A 12,384-nucleotide genomic window follows, 5' to 3' on the forward strand; every position below is an offset into this window, starting at 1 on the left:
GTACTTGTTCATATATGTTATTTTATCATTTTTTGCCTTCTACTTATTAATAAATATCTGTCAGCACTCACAAGGTGCTGGATCCTAACTTTACTAAAGTTTACATATAAGTGTTAAGACCACGAATGACATAGAAATGAAAGCCTAGAATAAAGCAACATATTAAAGAAATATGTTAGAAAATATAATTTATATTTAGTAGTTGTGGCCAGTTGATATCATAGAGTTTAAGGATGAATTTAATTTAAACTGTTATGAGTTTTCTTGAAGATGCAAATAGGTTCAAAGTTCCCAAGTAGGCAGAGAATATAAGAAATTGTCATAGGGTAATAATATGGAATTAGAAATTCCATAAATCCTAGAGATTATCTATTCCAATCCATCCATATCACTAACAAATCCTTGAGAGATTAAGTGATTTACCAAAGTCCAAGTCTTACTGACAAAGCTGGGATTCTAAACCATTTTTCTTGTATCTTCTTTCAAGCTTCTTTTTCTTAAAATTTCTATCAGGCTACCATCTTTTTTCTAAATTTTGTGGAAAGTTTTCCTCTTTCTATCAAACTAGGAGATGATACCCAATTAACTCGTAAAGGATGAATAAAAGTTAAGCAGGTAAACGATGTGAACAATAACAAGTCCAGGTAGATGGAGCAGCATGTGGAGAGGATGGCAGAGTCCAGAACACAGCTTCTTTGAGCGGTTGTGCATAGCTCACAGGGCTGAAGGGTTGGGTGCTTGTGCAATTGAAGTATTTCCTTGCAGTGCTGGAAAGGGTCAGTTTCTCTGCTGTAGGTCAAACTAAATTCACAGCAGCAAGTATTGCTATTTTTTTTTTAATTGAGGTACAGTTGATTTACAATATTGTGCTAATTTCAGGTGTACAGCAAAGTGATTCAGATATATATATATATATATATAAAATTTCCTTTTCAGTTTATTTTCCATTAGGTTATCACAAGATATTGAATATTGTTACCTGTGTTATACAGTAAATCTTTGTTGCTTATCTATTTTATATACAGTAGTGTGTATCTGTTAATCCCATACTCCTAATTTATCCCTCCCCCTGCTCCTTTCCCCTTTGGTAACCATAAGTTTGTTTTCTAAGCCTGTGAATCTGTTTCCGTTCTGTAAATAGATTCATTTGTATTATTTTGTAGACTCCACATATGAGTGCTATCATATAATATTTGTCTTTCTCTGTCTGACTTACATCACTTAATATGATATTCTCTAGGGCCAGCCATGTTGCTGCAAATGCAATATTTCATTCTTTTTTATGTTGAATAATATTCCATTGTATAAGTATAACACAACTTCTTTATGCCTTTGTCTGTTGACGGACACTTTGGTTGTTTCCATGACTAGGCTGTTGTAAATAGTGCTGCTATGAACATTGGGGTGCATGTATCTTTTTGAATTAGTGTTTTTGTTTTTTTTCATATATATACCCGGGAGTGGAACTGCTGGATCATATGATAGTTCTATTTTTAGTTTTTTGAGAGAACCTCCATACTGTTTTCCAAAGTGGCTGCACCAATTTACATTCCTACCAAGAGTGTAGGAGGGTTCCCTTTTCTCCACAACCTCTCCAGTATTTATTATTTGTAGACTTTTTGATTATAGCTATTCTGACTCGTGTGAGGTGATACCTCATTGTGGTTTTGATTTGTATTTCTCTAAAAATTAGCAATGTTGAGCAGCTTTTCATGTGCCTGTTGGCCGTCTGTATGTCTTCTTTGGAGAAATGTCTATTTAGGTCTTCTGCCCACTTTGTTGATTGGGTTTCTTGTTTTTCTTATATTGAGTTGTATGAGCTGTTTGTATATTTTGGAAATTGATCCCGTGTTAGGTGCATTGTTAGCAAATATTTTCTCCCATTTCATAGAAATGTTGATGGTCTTCTTTGCTAAGCAAAAGCTTATAAGTTTGATTAGGTCCCATTTCTTTATTTTTGCTTTTATTTCTTTTGCCTTGGGAGACTTATCTAAGAAAAATCGCTGTGATTTATGTCAGAGAATGTTTTGCCTGTGTTCTCTTCTAATTGGCAAAAGACCCTGATTTTTTATTAAAATTTAGGTTATTTTTGTTTGCACAAGATTATGTTCAAATAAACATTGCTAGATCACTCACATAACCTGTAAACTATTTTAAGTCCATTTCTCAATTTGTTGTGAAATGAGGAACATATTACTTAGAATCTAATCTTTATGTCAAAGAATTAGAGATTATCGGATATGAATATAGATCAAAAATATATTTTTTTCTTCTTAAAAAATAAACCAGGAAATTCAACGTCTTTACCACAAGTCAATAAGTATCCATGTTAAGTCTTCCTTTGAATGCTAAATGTACTATTTAGATCCTTAGGAAAATTTTTTTAAAGTCATTATTATAGAATTAATTACAATGTACATAAAAATATTAGTATCACCATTTTTGATAATTTAAAGTATTAGTTAAATAAAATGAGTTCATTTTGTTGTCACACATATAATCTCTGGGTGAGTCTTAGGTATTTTCAGTACACTAAGAATCCTAATGTACAAACACTGCATTTGTCACAAATGGCTCCGTGTTGGCCTAAAACAATTAATGTGTCAAATGTATCCCTTAATTTGTTCATTTGGAGACACGTGACTCGTTTATCGTTCATAGCATGTTGATCTGGTACATTGCCCAGCCTTTAAAATTAAAAATATGCATCCTATATAAATATATAATAAAGCATTCTCTAAGAGACATAAACATTTGAAATTATGATTGGCCTCAGGACTAAAATCGATACATAATATATCTGGGTCTTCATAAGCAAATTCCCTTAAGTTGGAAAAATCTGATATGACTCTTCAAATGTGGCTGTATTAGACCTCAATATATTATGATATCTAAGGAATGCAGACGTCATCAATCTGAAGTAGTCATTACAACAAACCAAAGGAAAAAAAAAAAGAAAGAAAAAAAACCAGAAAAATAGTCAAAAGATCAAGCCTTCGAGTACCCCTTCATGAACAATCCAGGAAACACTTGAATTGTTGATCCCTATAGTAGGTATAATTTATTGTGGAAATGGGCATATTCATAAACTTAGCTCAATGCTCAAGCATTTTCTTGTCTGCGTTATTCCATGCTCCATAGGCACACTTCTTAAGATCTGTGATCTGCTTTCCCATGTAACATCTATAAAGAGGATATGAGGCTGGGGTCTGAGGGCCTTAAGCATCTGGTTTTCTTAGCAGTGACAATCTAACTGGAAATCAATAAATTGATGTTGAACCCTACACAACTTTCACATGAACCTGTCCCTGAAAAAAATCAGTTCATTCTTTGGCTGTTTTCACATCTGAAAGACGATGGGTACAGTTTTGGGAGGCCAAAATGTGCTGAGGAAACGTTTCCTGGGAGACTCCCACAGAACATTCCGTAGTGGCCCTTCTTATCACCACCCACCTCCTCGCAACCCTGGCTGTACTGCTAAGTCTCATTGAGAGCGATATCGTGAACTTCTATAAATGGAATTTTTATATTCTTAACATCCTAACTTAACATCTTAACTTTCAGGGGCTATATAGAATTCAGAAAGTCGGTAGACATAATAGATATATGGAACTCATTTGATCGAGAAATCTTTATTATTAATCTCTACAACGGATTGAAGTAAATTCTTACATTAAGTCAAGAATCTTCTTAGAGTATCATTTTAATCTATAAAATGTCAATTAGCATCTGAAATTAATGATGTCATTTTAACTTATTTTTTGGCCATTGTTTTTGTTTCAATTTACATGAGAAAGACAAAAATCATTCCTTATAAATAAGTGTGCACTGGACATTGAGATTCTTTTATAAAAATTTGCTGGTCAGAATCCATTCAATATATGTTTTGTAGCCTCTGTCTGTTTAAAATGTTGGTTTCTGCAAGATATTATTTAAGTTAGAGACGGTGATATACAGTCAGCCTTTTTTTGGTCAAAATTTTATTTACAATTAGCAAGAGTATATTTCTTTGCTCTCATGTTGAGGAACAGCCAAAAGAGGCAAAACATTAAACATAATAACAAAAGTAATATGGGATCAGGCTGTCAAAATTAAAAGCTTTAAAAAATTGCATGATTTTATTCAGTCTCTAAATATGTAAGAATATAATTATTCTTCAAGTTATGAGCTACAAAATGTCTCCTGTGGCCCTTCATGATTTAAGAGTTTAGAGTCCTTTCTCTTATCATTTCATTTTTCCATCTTCATTTCAATGTGAGTAGCTATGATGAAAGAGTCAAGAAGGCAGACGTTCAGGGAGTTAGATGAAAATTGTCTATCTGAGTTCCTGATATTACAAGAGATTCAAAAGTGCTACAGAATTCTTTACTAACTAATATTCACTGCATTTAGTTAAATATTCTCATCATGCTGGTTTCTAAATCTTCACTAATATAAGAAATATACATGAAAACTGCCTTTTAATGGATTGTAGTTTATATAAATGTATACAAATCATATTTATGCTCCTTGCTAAGACAAACATGTTTTAGATATGTTCCTTTGGGAAATCCTCTTAAAGACTGCTCTTAAACGGTGGTCAGGAAGGGCACCAATGTGTTTGAGCACCGCTGGATATCAGACACCCTGTTAAGTGGTTTAAGTTACCTCATTTAATTTTCTGAACAGATCTGAAAAGTGGGCCTTAGCCCCATTTTAAAATGAGAATTCTAACTCTCTTAGAGGCTGTAGTCCTGTATTAGTTTCCTAGGACTGCCCTAACAAATTATCACAAACTTGGTGGCTTAAAACAACAGAAATATATTCTTTCTCAGTTCTGGGGGTCAGCAGTCTGAAATCAAGATGTCAGTAGGGTTGGTTCCTTCTTGAGGCTCCAAGAAGAATCCATTCCAAGCCCACTGCCTCACTGCTGGTGGCTGCAGAAAATTCTTGGTAGTATTTCTTGGCTTAGGGACTCTTTACTCCAATCTCTGCCTCCATTTTCACATAGCCTTCCCTCTGTGTGCCCCTCTGTCTTCTCCTTTTCTGTCTCATAAAGACGTTGGATTTAGGGCCACTCTAAATCCAAGATGATGTCATCTCATCTCAAGAGCATTAGCTTAATTACATCTGTAAAGCCCTATTTCCAAATCAGGTCACATAATGAACTGGGGGTTATGATTTGGAAATATATTTTGGGGGTGACTATTGAGCATACTACAATGTGCAGTGGCAGAGTCAGAATTTAAATTCTGTCTTTTGCCTTTGGAGTACAAATGCTTTTCATTGTTTTACACCAACTCAGTAAATATGGCTCCGTATTAGGCACAAGATGACACTCCTACAAGATGACTAAAAGACAGTCCCTACCTTTGAGGTGCTTACACACTAGGGAAACATGGCTGGCTCTTTAATTTCCAAAAAACTTACATTGTCATTTCACTGTAATTACAGAGAGAAAATATAATTTAAACTGCCTAATGAAATATATTACCATACACTACTCCTTTAAGTATATTTTCTGTATTGCTAATCATTTAGAAATCAGCAAAATGAGAAAACTCAATTAGTACGGTGGATGTTAAATGTTACAAGAATTAAATAGCACTTTAAAATTTCTTGTATCAGAAAGTTGGACAAAATTTAGAGAAAATGAATTTTTAAAGAAAAGTAAGTTTTTAAAGGGAAAAATACAATATTAGCCATTATTAAATAAACTCCAAAAATACTATAAAGATTTTGAGTACAAAAACTTATTAGAAAGATAGTCTATGATCTAAAAGGTTTTATGGTGTTTTGTTTCTGAAGGAAAAAATTTTAATATTTAATTCCTGAAGTCTGGAAAATTAAGTACTTTGAAATAGAATGCCAATTGTATTATTTTGTGAAGATCACCAACAGTTATTTTGTAAAAAATAGTTTCCCAATAGTTATAAAAATGTATTTATACTCATAGATATTGCATACAATGAGAAATCTCTAGGTTTTTGTCATTTTTGTTGACGACGATGATGGGTTTTTTCATCATTTGGGGGATGAGTAGCTCGTAAGTGATAGAGCATCACAGTTACCCTGTCTGTTCTTTTGTGTTAAGTTTCATAGCATGAATCAACCTGCCTGTATTTTTACATACATCACAGTAATTGGACATAGCTTGCTTTAAAAGCCATTTGAATATGTTTCATATTAGGATATTTTATAGAAAAAAATCTAAATTAAAGCAAAAGACTTTAACCTAGTGGCTTTATAGTAACTAAATGAAGATTTATGTCTGTAAGTACAACACGCTTTCAAAGTATTTGCAAGACAATGTGGCTTTTAAAAATAAATACTGAAGTAGTTCCTCAAAACCTTGATTCGAAATCAGGTTTGAAGTTACACAAATTCCCACAAACTTCAGAGATGGAAGGGTGACTGATTCTGAAAATAGATTACGTGTAGAGTTTGAAAGAGGAGGATTAGGGGTAGAAATGGAGAATGAGGTTTGCAGCATAAGGAAGAGAGCAGATATAGGAAAGTGGGAGTCAATATCTGTAACTTTTCCCTTATTTTTACCACTCTAAAGATAAATGATTCCACTTTTCATTTTCCTTCCACATATCTGTTCATCTCCCTTCCTTCGTATTCCTGCACTTTTTACTAACCTCCTTTTCATGGTCCCTATACCCTTTCTCCACATGGCATGACGATTCTTAGGTTTAGATTTGGAAGGCAATATGCATTAAATCACAGGCTTTTCTATAATTAATTCTTAGGATTTTTCAAGGTTTCCTTTCTTTCAGAGATTAAAAACAAATCAGTCCAGCCAAGTTCTAATAGGTAATATATAGAATGAAAAATAAACCGATACCTAAATTTTTGAAAATCCTTATCTGGTGGGGATACAGAAATAGCTATTTTCTTCCTATTGTATTCCTATTTTTTTTTCAGCAATTAGGATCTGTACTGATCAAACTTACTGTCATTATCTCATTTGTTTGGTTATGAGACATTTGTCACTGCACCTGGGAATCACCTGGTCCAGTGAGGCTGGGAGATAGGTAAATTAGAATTATTGTCCTGCATATTCAGCTACAAAATAGAAATATAAATGGACTGAGATTGCAGTCAAATGGAGGGTCAGCTCATATGTCTGGGGCATTTGAGTGGTCTTTAAAAGGAAGAGATAATTGAGGTGCTTGAAAAATGATAGAAGTGGCTCTTTTATCATTCACAAATTGTAGGTTTTTTTCCACACAATACGTCTCATTAAAGAGAATGCAATAATCTTCATTTACACTTCTATCAATAGCTTTGATTCATTTATGAATAAATGAATTTTAAATAAATAAATGAATTTTAAAATTTATAACTCAGAATGTAATTAGCACTTAAAATTTAAATTGATGTTTAACTTGATAAGTTGAAGAATTTAACAGGACAATTTTGAATAAAATATATTAAGGGAATATAAAAATAGTAAGTAATGAATCTACGTATTGATCTCTGCTTTCACATTTCTTACAAGGTAAATCTTTTACATACTATATCACTGCGATATAAATTTACCCTGTAATTAAAATGCCTGGACTTTAACATAATATTAAAAAAACAGTATTGGTGAATTATATATACTTTATTTGTGACGTTACTGGCTACATGGTTAATGCTCAATCAATTTATTTATTGTGATTATCTATAGACCTAATTTCTAAATAAGGAAAGAAACTAAAGAAATCACTGTTCCAAACTGGGAATTGAGGCATGTTATTTTGACCACTAAGCTATCTATTTAAAGAATAGATAAAAAATAAAATTGAGTTTTGTCAGATATCACTGTAGACAGTAAAATTGAATAAGGTTTGCTTCTGATTCTCCATGTTTGGTTACCCTGATTCAATGCAATTCTATTTTTTATTTGATGTAACAAAAAAAGTAAGAGAATATGCAAAGCTAATCCAATTCTTTCAAATTATATATTTGAAAATAATTATATACTAAACATATATATATACATTTATTTTGTATAGCATATAATTATATTTTAATATTAAATTAAAATAAATTAATTAAATAATTGAATTAAATATTAAATTTATTTTACTAGTCTAATAAATTATAGATAATATATTAATTATATTAATTATAAATTATATATTATTATATACTAAAGTATATAATAATATATAATTACTAATGTTGACCTGCCAGATATTTCTCCAGCAGCATTGGGTTTATTCGGGGACAACAGAAAATTTCAGTTTGGGGTCTGAATCATGCGAGCCACCTACAAGTTCCTGTAGAGCAAAGGAAGGGGCATGCTTTTATAGAGAGGAGAAGGAAGTTGGGAGGGCTGTAGTAAACGAAGAGTCCGTGGCTTTTCATTGGCTGAGTCCTTGCCAGGAAAGAGGAGGAGTTCTTCTTCCTGTTGAGCTCTGCTATTGTCGTTGGGCATGAGAGCTCTCCCTCTGGTCTCCAAACAATAGTTAATTGAGGTGTCTTTTTATTAATTTTTTACACTACATAAATTATACTAAAAATATTTATTAGGATATATAGCTGTTTCTACCTCTGAAAAGGGTAGGACTGGGCTTGTATAATTCCCAGTACAATCCTCATTTTTGCATGTGAGGAAATTAAGGTATAGAGAGGTCAACTAACTTACCTAAGGGCACATAGCCAATTATTCATGGAGCTAACATTTGATCCCATGCAGTTTGTCTCCAAGCAAGTATATAATGCCCCCTAAAATGAGGCACTCATAAGTCAAAAGTATGAAAAGTAAAGGTATAGATTTTTTAGAGGTTTAATTGAAATACATTATATTTGTTTCAGATGTACAACATAATGATTCGATATTTGTGTGAATTGCGAAATGATCACCCCAATAAGTCTAATTAATATCTGTCACCACACATAGTTACAGAATGTTTTTTTCTTGTGATGAGAAACTTTCACTATCTACTCCCTTAGCCACTTTCAAATATGCAAACCAGTGTTATGAACTATAGCCACCATGCTATATATTGTATACCCATGACTTATTTATTTTATAACTAGAAGTTTGTCTCTTTTGTTATTGAGTTATATGAGTTCTTTACGTATTTTAGATACCAATCACTTATCAAACATATGATTTGCAGATATTTTCTGCCACTCCATATATTCCTTTTTCATTTTGTTAATCGTTCCCTTTTCTATGCAGAAGCTTTTTAGTTTGATGTAGTTTAGTGCAGTTTCCTTTTTAATTGATTTTTCTTTTCTTTTTTTTTTTTTTTTTTGCTCTTCTTTTCTTTTTTTTCTGTTTTAGTGCAGTTTTTAAAGAGGAAATTTTATCTGGTTTCTTATTCTAGTGAAAATGAACATTGTATCTGTGTTTTTACAGTATAAATCAAGATATTGTTAAGATTCGGGGTCAGAAAAGGCTACAGGATAGGTTATTTCCTGGTGGACATTAAAGAGGACAGATCTTTGCTCTAAAGATAAGGATACCCAGGCAGAAGGTGAAATAAAGCAGAGAATGTAAATGGAATGTTCAGGGAAGATGAGGTTTGGAAGGTAAGTCTGGTTTAGACTGTGAAGAGTCCTGGCTCAGGAGTGTGTATTTATTCTCTGAGAAATTTCCTAAATGTTTATTTTACGTTTTGTTTTGTTTTGTTTTTTCAGAATTTTATTTTCTATTTTTTTTAATACAGCAAGTTCTTATTAGTTATGTATTTTATACATATTAGTGTATACATGTCAATCCCAATCTCCCAGTTCATCCCACTCCACCCCCCCACCTTGGTGTCCATACGTTTGTTCTCTACATCTGTGTCTTTATTTCTGCCTTGAAAACCGGTTCATCTGTACCATTTTTCTAGATTCCACATTTATGCGTTAATATACAGTATTTGTTTTTCTCTTTCTGACTTACTTCACTCTGTATGACAGTATCTAGGTCCATCCACGTCTCTACAAATGATCCAATTTGGTTCCTTTTTATGGCTGAGTAATATTCCATCGTATATATGTACCACGTCTTCCTTATCCATTCGTCTGTGGATGGGCATTTAGGTTGCTGCCATGACCTGGCTATTGTAAATAGTGCTGCAATGAACATTATGGTCCATGACTCTTTTTGAATTATGGTTTTCTCAGGGTATATGCCCAGTAGTGGGAATGCTGTGTCATACGGTAGTGCTATTTTTAGTTTTTTAAGGAACCTCCGTACTGTTCTCCATAGTAGCTGTACCAATTTACATAATTCCATTTTTAGTTTTTTAAGGAACCTCCATACTGTTCTCCATAGTGGCTGTATCAATTTACATTCCCAGCAACAGTGCAGGAGGGTTCCCTTTTCTCCGCACCCTCTCCAGCATTTACTGATTGTAGATTTTCTGATGGTGCCCATTCTAACCAGTGTGAGGTAATATCTCATTGTAGTTTTGATTTGCATTGCTCTAATAAGTAGTGATGTTGAGCAGTTTTTCATGTGCCTCTTGGCCATCCATATGTCTTCTTTGGAGAACTGTCTGTTTAGGTCTTCTGCCTATTGTTTGACTGGGTTGTCTGTTTTTTTAGTATTGAGCTGCATGAGCTGTTTATATACTTTGGAGATTAATCTTTGTCCATTGATTCATTTGCAAATATTTTCTCCCATTCTGAGAGTTGTCTTTTCGTCTTGTTTATAGTTTCCTTTGTTTTGCAAAAGCTTTTAAGTTTCATTAGGTCCCATTTGTTTATTTTTGTTTTTATTTCCATTACTCTGGGAGGTGGGTCAAAAAAAGATCTTGCTGTGATTTATGTCAAAGAGTGTTCTTCCTATGTTTTCCTCTAAGAATTTTATAGTGTCTGATCTTACACTTAGGTCTTTAATCCATTTTGAGTTTATTTTTGTGTATGGTGTTAGGGAATATTCTAATTTCATTCTTTTACATGTAGCTGTCCAGTTTTCCCAGCACCACTTATTGGAGAGACTGTATTTTCTCCATTGTATATCCTTGCCTCCTTTGTCATAAAATAGTTGACCATAGGTGCTTGCATTTATCTCTGGGCTTTCTATCCTGTTCCATTGATCTATATTTCTGTTTTTGTGCCAGTACCATACTGTTTTGATTACTGTAGCTTTGTAGGATAGTCTGAAGTCAAGGAGTCTGATTCCTCCAGCTCCGTTTTTTCCCCTCAAGATTGCTTTGGCTATTCAGGGTCTTTTATGTCTCCATACAAATTTTAAGATTTTTTTTTCTAGTTCTGTAAAAAATGCCATTGGTAATTTGATAGGGATTGCACTGAATCTGTAGATTTCTTAGGGTAGGATAGTCATTTTCACAATATTGATTCTTCCTATCCAAGAACATGGTATTTCTCTCCATCTGTTTGTGTCATCTTTGATTTCTTTCATGAGTGTCTTACAGTTTTCTGAGTACAGGCCTTTTACCTCCTTAGGTAGGTTTATTCCTAGGTATTTTATTCTTTTTGTTGCAATGGTAAATGGAATTGTTTACTTAATTTCTTTTTCTGATTGTTCATTGTTAGTGTATAGGAATGCAAGAGATTTCTGTGTATTAATTTTGTATCCTGCTACTTTACCAAATTCATTGATTAGCTCTAGTAGTTTTCTGGTGACATCTTTAGGAATATCTATGTACAGTATCATGTCAACTGCAAACATTGGCAGCTTTACTTCTTCTTTTCCAGTTTGGATTCCTTTTATTTCTTTTTCTTCTCTGATTCCTGTGGCTAAGACTTCCAAAACTATGTTGGATAATAGTGGTGAGAGTGGACATCCTTGTCTTGTTCCTGATATTAGAGGAAATGCTTTCAGTTTTTCACCATTGAAAATGATGTTTGCTGTGGGTTTGTTGTATATGGCCTCTATTATGTTGAGGTAGGTTCCCTCTATGCACACTTTCTGGAGAGTTTTTATGATAAATGGTGTTGAATTTTGTCAAAAGCTTTTTCTGCATCTATTGAGATGATCATATGGTTTTTATTCTTCAATTTGTTACGATGGTGTATCACATTGATTGACTTGGGTATATTGAAGTATCCTGCATCCCTGGGATAAATCCCACGTGGTCATGGTGTATGATCCTTTTAATGTGTTGTTGGATTCTGTTTGCTAGTATTTTGTTGAGGATTATTGCATCTATATTCACCAGTGTTATTGGTCTGTAATTTTGTTTTTTTTGTAGTATCTCTGTCTGGTTTTGGTATCAGGGTGATGGTGGGCTCATAGAATGAGTTTAGGAATGTTCCTTCCTCTGAAATATTTTGGAATAGTTTGAGAAAGATGGGTATTAGCTCTTCTCTAAATGTTTGATAGAATTCACCTGTGAAGCCATCTGGTCCTGGACTTTGTTGGAAGATTTTTAATCACAGTTTCAATTTCATTACTTGTGATTGGTCTATTCATATTTTTTATTTCTTCCTGGTTCAGTCTTG

General features: G+C 33.2%; 1 protein-coding gene across 11 annotated transcripts in view; it reads left to right on the forward strand.

Annotated features, from left to right (window-relative positions):
- The window catches only part of CCSER1 (coiled-coil serine rich protein 1), a 1,341,341-nt gene that overhangs the window by 1,061,852 nt on the left and 267,105 nt on the right, over positions 1 to 12,384 (forward strand). The window lies entirely within an intron of this gene.

This window comes from Physeter macrocephalus, chromosome 7, assembly GCF_002837175.3.
Source record: "Physeter macrocephalus isolate SW-GA chromosome 7, ASM283717v5, whole genome shotgun sequence".
In the NCBI taxonomy this organism is placed as follows: domain Eukaryota; kingdom Metazoa; phylum Chordata; class Mammalia; order Artiodactyla; family Physeteridae; genus Physeter; species Physeter macrocephalus.